General features: G+C 39.6%; 1 non-coding gene across 1 annotated transcript; it reads left to right on the top strand.

Moving 5' to 3' along the window:
- Window positions 1-7,080: 7,080 nt before the first annotated feature.
- On the top strand, window positions 7,081-7,214 carry LOC147827778 (small nucleolar RNA SNORA1). The gene has a single exon (XR_015452113.1). It is a non-coding gene; the product is annotated as a small nucleolar RNA SNORA1 (small nucleolar RNA).
- The last annotated feature ends 2,946 nt before the right edge of the window (window positions 7,215-10,160 follow it).

Raw genomic sequence — 10,160 nt, 5'->3', positions numbered from 1 at the left:
CAATTTTTATGACAACTTTATTCACAATAGCCCAATCACAAACAACCCAAATACCCATTATCAGGACACTAATAAACAAAACTGTGGTATCTATCCAACTGAATACTATTCAGTAATAAAAATGGAATGAACACCTATTATATTTAATAACATGGATAAAATTCAGAGATACTATGCAGGAAGAATTGGATAAAGCTGTGTGTATTATATGAGTCCGTCTATAGGGAATTTCTAGAAGAAGCGAGAGTAATTTAAATTGCAAAATTTCAACACAGTAGCTTTCAAATAACATGCAGATCGGGCTGGGGATTTAGCTCAGTGATTCCACTGCCTGCCTCACAAGGACCTGAGTTCAATCCCCCGTACCAAACAAAAACAAAAACAAATAACATGCAGACAATCATGAGAACAAAGATGCTGATTTTACCAATTTAACATTATTGATTATCTACTAAAGCCAGACACAGCTAGTGACAGAATGAAGCAGACTGCTCTTATTAGTTCCATTTTACAGAAGAAAGAATTAAGCCACATAGAGCTTGTTACTTGTCCAAAACCACACAAGGGCAGCACCAGATTTACAAGCAGAACACAGATGTGACTGAACCACAGATTAAACCAAATTGTTGTTCTTCTTGTATTCTAATCTCTTGAGCACAGATTAAACCAGGGTTTTAAACCACGGTTAAACTTCTCAGTTTTAGGTATTCCTAGTTTTCTCAGATATAGGGGTGAAAAGAGGAAAAAGAAAAGAAGGCAAAAAGGGAAGGGAGTATGAGGAATGGAAGTACAGGAATTCATAGCTGTCAAAAGGCATATCAGGAAACCATTGTAAATGTTATTATATCAAAGTTGTGAAAGTTTCTGGGAGGCCGGATAGTTGATCTACAAGCTGTGAATTAAGAATTGCACTGAGATCAGGAGATAAAATTGAGAAGAATCATAGATTTAAAAATTAAAAACTAGGGCTGGGAATTTAGCTCAGTGGCCTGCCTTGCAAGCTCAAGGACCCAGGTTCAATACCTGGTACCAAGAAAAAAATTAAAAACTAAAACACAAAAGCTTCTAGAAGAAAATATTGAAAACATATTCATAATCTTGTGGTAGGAGAAATGTCTTAGAGATCACAACGCCCTTAACAATAAAGGGGGAAATAAACTATTTCATCAAAACTTAAAAAAAAAACCTTCTGTTCATCAGCAATCATGAGAAAGTAAAATGACAAGCTGCAGACTGGGAGAAGACATTTGCAGTGTGTTTATTTGAAAATGACTGAAATATTGTGTATAGAGAAAAGACTTTTAGAAACTGTATCAGTCAGTGCTTACTAGAGAAACAGCTTTAATGCAAGGTATAAAAATATATAAGGGTTTACAAGATTGGATTCCAATGGCCCCCCAGAGTCAGGTGTGGAAGAAAAGGTGTGAAAGGTCTGTCTGCACACGGGTGAGCCGGAGGATCCAGTCCAAGGCCTGAGCTCAGTGCACCGTCCCACACGAGTCCATATCACAAGGCGGAGGGGCCTGTGCCTGAAGGCTGAGGGTCTGCACTGGACGTCAGGAGGCCACGTCCAAGGCAAAGGTGAAGACTGGAGCTCCTCTGAAGAGACAGAAGCAAGGCTTCCTTCTTCTTTTGCCTTTTATACCACTCTGGAGATAATCCTCGCATTGTTTCTCTTGTGTGGGAAACTGAAAGGGTAAATAAGGACCAAAATGGATGATAGATATTGGGGAGCAGGAAGAAGATGTTCAAATGGGAAAGAAAACAAGGGGGAGGGTCGGGGGGAGGGCAAAGGAAAAAAGAATAGAAAGCTAAAATGGAAACAAAGCTTTTGTAAATAAGGAGGAGAAGAGGGGTTGAATGGAGGGGAGGGGAATGGGGAAATAAAGAAGAATCAAGATATATTATGGACAGGTACAAATTCCCTATAATGAATGTGATCATTATGTATATCAAAAGTGTACCAATAAAATTAATTTTTTTATAAAAGAGGCAAGAGGAGGCTTGTTTGTCCTTCCACCACTGAGCACACAGCTCAAATCATCATCTATGAAGTGGAGAGGGAGCCCATAGCAGACCAAATCTGTTGGCTCATTGAAATTAGACTTGCAGGCTTCTAGGCCTATGAGCAATAAATTTCTGTCATTGATAAGCTATCCAGTTTAAGGTATTTTGTTACAGCAGCCTGAACAGACTAAAATATGCTGCACCAGAATGGGTAAAAATTTAGACAGAGAACTCTTTAAGTGCTGACCAGAATGTGGAGTAATTATATTCTTGTCTCTGAATCAAAGGTAAAATAGTACAACCATTCTAGAAAACTGGCAGTCTCTAATAAAGCTAAATTTTATCTACCCCATGACTCAGCAATTCTACTACAAAGTATATGCTCAAGAAAAATGAGTGCACATCTGTGAAATAATTGTGCAAGTATATTATAGAAGCTTTGTTTACAATAGGCAAAACTACAAATAAATCAACTGTCCATGAACAGTGGTATGTATGTTCACACCCAGGAAGAACACTAATCAATAACACCAAAATAATACACCAACGCCATGGCTGCATCTCAGAAACACTATGCTGCGTGAAGTAAAAATGAGAAACAAAAGAAATCGTATTCATCTGTGTGAATTTCAAAAACAGTGTTTATTGATGTGTGGTGATAGAAAAGAGAATGGTGTAAGTGAAGGGAAAGTGAGTGGAATTGATGGGAAAGGACTCCCCCCGACTTTCTTGGGCTACTGAAAAATGTCTATGAGCTAGGTAATAGTTACACTTGTCAGAATTCATCACGATGTGCACTTTATGAGAATTATGCTTTAATAACGTACTAGTGTCAGCCAGACACGGTGACATGGTGATTACATGCCTGTAATCCCAGCACTTCAGAGACTGAGGCAGGAGGATCGCCACAAGTTCAAGGCCAACCTGAACTGCATAGTGAGGAGACCCTGTCTCAAAACAAATCAAAAAAGGTACTACTGACATAAAAATTGGAGTGGGATGAGTTGGAGGAGAGCATTAGGTTTAGGTTTTAGTGCATGTTAGGTTGTATCATATTAAATGTTGCTGTAAAATATTCCGTTGAGCTAAAAAAAAAAAAAAAAAAAGCTCCTATAAAAAGTGGTTATAGCTACACCATTACAGTGGGGGAAGCTGAAAAGGAGGCCCCTGTACTGTAGGCAAGTTGCCTTTGGGGACGGTAACTGTGCTTGCAGGGCAATGAGGCCTGTCTGAGGTTTCTGAGACTTGACCCTATGTTAGTGCTCTGTGGAGTTTTCTTCCCTTCTCCTGACCTCATTGTGGGCAGCCACAATAAAACCCTGCTCTCAGGCCACAGGAGCTGGGCACAATCAGTGCAGAATTTTAAAAAGGGAAACTAAAACATACCAAATCTTGGCAAGCAAGAAGCCAGCAGGGCACTATCTATCATGATGCGCCTTAAGCCTGCTGCAGCTAGGGTGTTTCCTTCAATAATTTTTATGTGAAAAGATTCACAACATTTCCCTGCTTTGTTTTCGGGGTGGCTAAAGTTATTGCATTTTTCTTTCATAAAATAATTCTCATCCCTCAGGATAACGTGCCCGTACGTTTCCCACTGGGTCGCCTGGTACCCTCTGGGCCTCCCTGCTCTTTCCTCCTCCTCCGGGTTCCCACTCAGCTCTGCCCCCTCCTGCTCCAGCCGGGACTTGGCAGACCCTCACTCTCAGTTGGAGAGCTCCAGCGGCCTCTGTGACCTGTCCCAAGGGACGTGGGGAAGGGGGGACCAGAATAAAATCTTGTTAAATTAATTTTCTCCTTTCATCCACAGTATTTTCCACTCTCAGAATTCTCCAAAGGGCTAGCAGCTGACAGATGGGAAAGTGTGGAAATAAAGGAAGATAAAGTACATCAGAAAAGCAAAGCAATGTATTCAGGGCGTGAGAGGGAAGGAGTCAGCCTCCAGCGCTCGCATGTTGACAGAATCTAAGGCAGATGGCAATGGGAAAGCTTTAGAGTAGAAAAACAGAGGCAGCTTCAGATGCACCCTGGCTAGAGGCTGTGGGGTGAGGAAGCCACAGGTGAGCTCATTCTAGGTTCAATCCCCACTACTGGAAAACAAAGTGGGCATCCTGTGTGATTAGTTAGGGGTGCGTATTTGGCTTTCCTTGGTTGTTCCTAAGTTGCAAGGAGGACAAAGGACAAAGGACGCTGTGTCACTATTGATCAAGTTCCGACCACTTTGAGGCAATTGTTAGGGCAGTTGTTAACTTTCCAGCATCTTTTTTTACTAGAGGTAACAGTCTGATTTCCTACAAGTCTGATTTACAGCAGGCTGGCTTCCTGGGGTGTTTATTGTAGATAAAGGATTGCAGATTGTGGCTCAGAGCTCTATCTTTGTATATGGCCAGGGTGGTATATTTAGTCTCTGAAGTGTACTAATTCAGCCAGTCCTAACCCAGCTTCCTGTAGATCCTGCTCCCTCAGCTCTGGGTCACCAACCAGGAAACTCCAGGCCTCTGGCTTCTGAGACAGGCAAAAGTCAAGACATTTAGGCATCACTCCATGGACGAGTTTCAAACGAGACCAACAACTCAGTTTGTCGCTCTAAATGCTTGAGTTAACTTTTTGGGGATTTGGAGCTTGTTCAGTTGCATTGCAAAAGGCGGTGGCCCTGACTAGCATTTAGTGGGAGCTCACTCTCCATTACAATGATGAGAGATTAGTGCCAGTGTCTCTCTGGAGCAATTGGCTATCCTGTTTGGCTGTTAACTGAAAGGCTGGTGGTTTGAGCCCACCCAGGGACTGGAAGAGAATTCTGTAACTTCCACAGCAGTTTGATCTAAATCTGATACCTTATTCATCTAACTCCTATGATCTAGTAGCTGCTTGTCACCCCTGCCACCATCACCACCACCAAAGGAAAAACATCATGTAACCTAAGCATGACATCTGGGGTGATACTTTGTTTAGTTGTACTTCTTATGTGGCCTTGGGCGAGTAGCAAGCTTTCTGCATTTCAATTTTTTTTTTCAATGTAATATGAAGATGTCACTAGTAGTATGTGAACAGTAGTCCCTGAAGGTTGTGCCTTGTTTTAGTAATTGCTTCATCTATATTGTTATTAGTAGAATCAGGATCATCATTATCTTCTGAATTATTTTTAATGAAGGTATTTCCTCTTTTGTTGTACTGTTATCTAACCCTTTATATGTTATTTTTGAAATTAATTCAGTTCCAAGATTTTATAATTATAAATAATGCTGCAGTCATCATTCTCATATAAGTATCTTTTGCTAACAGGTGTTTCAGTAGGATAGTGCCCTGAAAGTGCTATTACCATATCATCATGGTTAGGATTTTTTAACTTAAGTGATAAACTCTATAAATTTGCCTTCCATAGGAGGGGCACCACTTTATGTGTCTATTTAGTTTTTTAACTCAAAGAATCCTTTTCTTCATACTCTTGCTGGCACAACAAATTTCTGTACATCTGTGATATTCTAATAAAGGAAGTGTTGCTCTCATGACTTAAGGGGAAGCCTTCTTTTCTGTCTCATTCATACTTTGGCAATCATTTTCTCCCATCAGTGGTATCAATGTGGAATTCTGGTTTTGATGTTATGAAATGAACATGTGGAGTCCATCTCTGTTGAGGAGCGGTTAACAAGGATCCACTCTTGAGTAGGTAATATATGACCACTAAGCTAGTCTATCCATCTTCTTTTGATTGGGTATTTGATCTAAATGTTTTGGTATTTCTTGGTATTTGACTTCACAGTGTTAAGAGCTCTAGCTTCAATAAATTATTTACATAAAGGCAATCTTAGATCAGAAAGAAAACAGAATTCCTGGTATCCAATGATCTGCTGTCTTAGTATATGGAGTCCCTAAATAGTAGAATAATTTTGCAGTTATCTAAATCAGACTTTAAAAAGGAGGAAAAAGATATTTATGTCATTACAATAAGTTGACATAAATTAATTAGTATGTGGTCAATATTAGTCAGGATTCTCTAGGGAATGAAATGGAGGCATCTGACAACTATTTAAACTAAAATTTTTAAATCCTTGAATTAATTTCCAGAATGGAAAGCTAGTTATATTTATTTTTTAAAAAGGCAAATGAAGACTTTAAAATGGTTTTTTAAAGGATAAAATTCAATGATACATAGCACAAGCAATTGTCCTGAGAAGGTCCTGTGAAACTGAAAAGGGTCACAGAATTATCCAGATTTTCAATAAGGACTCTCCTCTAAATAGCTAATCATGCTGACTCTTTCTTTTGGTGATAAACATTTTCAGTAGATATCATTTCCTCTTTTCCACCTTAAATGATGTTACTTTATATAATTAGTTCCCTCACAACACTCAGTAATTTGAAAGGATTGTTTCACTGTTTTTCTGAGGAATAATTATAATTTCTTTTTCTCTGACATGTAAACAAAATAGGTCCCTCAAAATTCAAGTGAGGTACTTTCCAGATTGATTTGTGGATATCAATAAGCATTTATATAAACTGAAAAATAAGATAAGTATTTCTATGAAAAGGGGAAATTTTTCTATTTATGCTTTGTAAGTGGGCTTAGTATTTGGCTCCTTTCAGTTTTCATAATAATTATTTTTGGTGTTTTCTTCATGTATCCCCGAAGTTATTCTTTTGAGGTATGTCAGTCAGCTTTCTATCACTATAACAAATACTCAATATAATAAACTTGTAAAGACAGAAAGGTTATTTGGGCTCACAGTTTTGTAGCTCTTAGCCTGCAATCTGGTGGGCCTATTGCTTTTAGGGTCTGGTGAGAGGGGCAGCACCTCATGGTGGGAAATGTCTGGCAGATCAAAACTGTTCAGCTCATGGCAGGGAAGCCGGAGAGAAAGGAAGAGGGAGGGGCCAGAATCCCATCTCCCCTCCAAGGGCCTGCTCGCAGCAACCCTGAGACCTCTAGTTAGCCCCCTCCTCTTAAAGTTTCCACCACCTCCCACCAGTGCCCAGTGGGAACTAAGCCTTTGACTCATGGGCTTTGGGGGATGGTCACCCAGTCATTCTCATCTCTAAAAGTCAAAGCAGTTACTTACATACTATTAAGAATCCAAAAGCCTCATTCTAGATGAGAATGGGCACTATTGATTGGTGTCCAAAATTGGTCAATGTGGCTAAAATTGAGACACAGGTCATGCTTCCATCACAGTAAACATATTACAGTGGTGACAATGAGACCTGTAACATTTTGCTCAAGAATAATGAAAAATGTTGATTTTCAACATTAGAAATGAATGATTAAGGAATAATACAGAATCTAGATCGTGTGCCACAACACCAATACTATGTAAAATTCAAAAAAAAAAAAAAAAAAAAAAAGAATCCAGCATGTTGAGGATCCAATCTGAACTTCTGAATTTCATCAGTTTGTATATGAGGTTTTCTGTTCTAGCTCATCATTTTCAAGCTCAAATGTGTGATACATCCTTTGTCACCAACTTGAGTCCAAATAATAAATAAAACAGCTCAAGTTTTAGCTACTCCATGGATTACCATAACATTTGAAATAGTAAAATTATTGGTGTCATATATTTAATGTAATAAAACAATTTTAATAATAAAATTAGCTGTAAAATAGCGAACTAGTAAAATTGTTACTCCAAGAGTGCTTCCTCTTGCTCTAAGTCTGGATGCCACGGACAAAGGCACTGTCCCTCTCACCTTTTCCTGTGACCCATTATAGCCCAGTAAGAAGAAGCAAGGCCCGTAAACACTTCTGGTTGGGAGACGTTATTGTAGGATCCTTGAAGCCTTGGACTCTGTCTCTGAAGAAGACATAATAACTTATTTTTTGTTTTGTTTTGTGATACAGAGTCTCACTGTATATGTCAGGTTGGGCTTGAACTCATTATGTAGCCCAAGCTGGCCTTGAACTTGCAGCAATCCTCCTGCCTCAGCCTCTCGATTGTGGAATTACAGGTGTGTGCCACCATGCCCAGCTAACACAATAGTTTCATTTGCTGTTTTTCTTTTCCCTCTTCTTCATTTTATTAAATTCTCAGCTTTTGGTAAGTCTTACTTTTTTTTTCAAACTTTTTAATTGTGTTAAAACATATATAACAAAATTATAGATAAAATGGTAGTATTTTAGCTTTTTAACAACAAAATGTCTCCTTTTCTATTGTCCTTATTCAGTTCTCAGTCTTTTAAATACAAAACAGGCCATCAGCGGGTTCTTCATGAGAAAAATCTCCAGCAGAAGGTTAGGATGGATCGTCCCTTAGAGAGGAAGGGATCTGCTGAGAGAGGAGTGAACGAACACAAGACTGAGATGGAGGAATGCGGAGTTCTGCTGTATCCTGCGGTGGGTGAGACACTGTGCTCTGAGACCTCCACAGCCAGAATTAGCTCACTGCTGCCAGTGGCTTTCAGGGTCTGCAGCCAGCTCCGTATCTTAATTTGGGGTTTCTTCTATGACCTTCCTGAGCCAGGCACTGTGGTGCACACATGTAATTCCAGCTAATTAGGAGGCTGAGGCAGGAAGATCAAAAGTTTAAGCCCAATCTGGCAATTTAACAAGACCCTGTCTCAAAAAATTAAAAAATAAAAAGGGCTGGAGATGTACCTCAGTGATAGAGCCACCCTGGGTTTGATGGGGAAGGGGATTCAGAAGACCTCCCTGAATTTCTTCAGACATAAGCCAAGTGTGGTGGTGCATGCCTGTAATCCCAGCACTTGGGAGGCTGAGGCAGGAGGATTGCCATGAATTCAAGGCCAGCCTGGGCTGCATAATGAGTTCAACACCAACCTGAACTACATAGCGGGATCCTGTCTCAAATAAAAAACCAAAAGCAAACAAAAAAATTAACTAAATACATTTTAGTTGTCATTGTGATAAACATTGCTACTTGAAAACAGTCTAAGAATAAATAATAGATCTATAGAATACAGAATAATAGATTTCAGAAAAGTAGAGTCAGTTTTATTCATCTGAGAGACATAAGAAGATACATGGCATTGATAAAGAATATTAGGTTGGAATTTAAGATTTTTATTAATGGCTCCTCCACCAGCAAATCGTGAGAGCTCAGGTGTATTTCTTTCTTTTCTTTTTTTTTCCTTAGATTCAGTGTCCTTATCAGTAAAATGAGATGAGGTCCTTTTCTGCTCTAGTATTTTCTGCATCTCTGATAGACTGCATCAGTAAAGGGCCTATCACCTTAGTACAGTGGACCCCTGAGGTACAACTGACCTGACATATGAACAACTTGGGTTACAACTGGAATTTTAGTTTTAACTTACAACCTGAATCCCAGCCGCTTGTGCTTCCAGATGGTCTCAAATACAGATTTAACCCTTAAAGAACTCTGGAAGGAATGTTACAACATCCTTTCTTGTTTGGGGTTAACTGAGAAATCCTGGGCCAGTGTCTCTCTAAGGACTCTGAGATCTGCCTGTATACAGGAGAGACTTTGAAGGCTGTGTAGAGGTGCTTGAGCTTCAGTTGACCAACTTGAGTTACAACCAACCCTCAAGAATGAATTGAGTTTGTAAGTCAAGGGTCCATTGTATATAAAATCAGGACCAAATATTGGCTCCTGGTCTACCTGTGTGTGCATATGTGCTTACATATGCATACGGTTGTATGTTTCCTATGAGGAACACCATGCTAATCTTATATCCTGAGATCTCAGAGCTCAAAAACCAAATAGAAGAAAGAGTAACTTCTCGGTTGGAGCTGATGGGGAAGCTGGGTAGCCAAAGTTGGAAGTCAAAGTGAGGCTACAGGCTGAAGTCTGAAAGTGAGAAGGATCTGAGAAATGTTCACAATTCACCAGATTCCTTAAAGAGAAGCTGGTGCTGACCAGCTAGAGCTTGGATATCCATAACACATACACAGAAAACTGGTTATGCTACTGGGACAAAGAACAGCAAATCTAAGAAGGATATGTGAACATGAGACCCCGGTCCAGGGCCCAGGATCTTGAGCTTAGGGTTGCCCACTCAACAGATGTCCACCAAGAAGTGTGGGCTTAGTAAGAATGAATGATTTAGAAAGGGGTTAGAGATATCAGTTCTTACCTTAAATGTTCTGCCCTGAGGGTCAGGAGGGGCCAGGGTAAACAGCATTTTCATCTGAAACCCCAGTAATAATATTTTCCTGTACTTATATTACTTACATTTGAGAAAGGCTT

Source organism: Heterocephalus glaber, unplaced genomic scaffold, assembly GCF_053883595.1.
Source record: "Heterocephalus glaber isolate CG9 unplaced genomic scaffold, H.glaber_assembly_v1.0 deba00001442, whole genome shotgun sequence".
Taxonomy (NCBI): Eukaryota; Metazoa; Chordata; class Mammalia; order Rodentia; family Bathyergidae; genus Heterocephalus; species Heterocephalus glaber.
The sequence above is the reverse complement of the archived record's forward strand: the minus strand, read 5'-3'. Positions and strand labels throughout refer to the sequence as shown.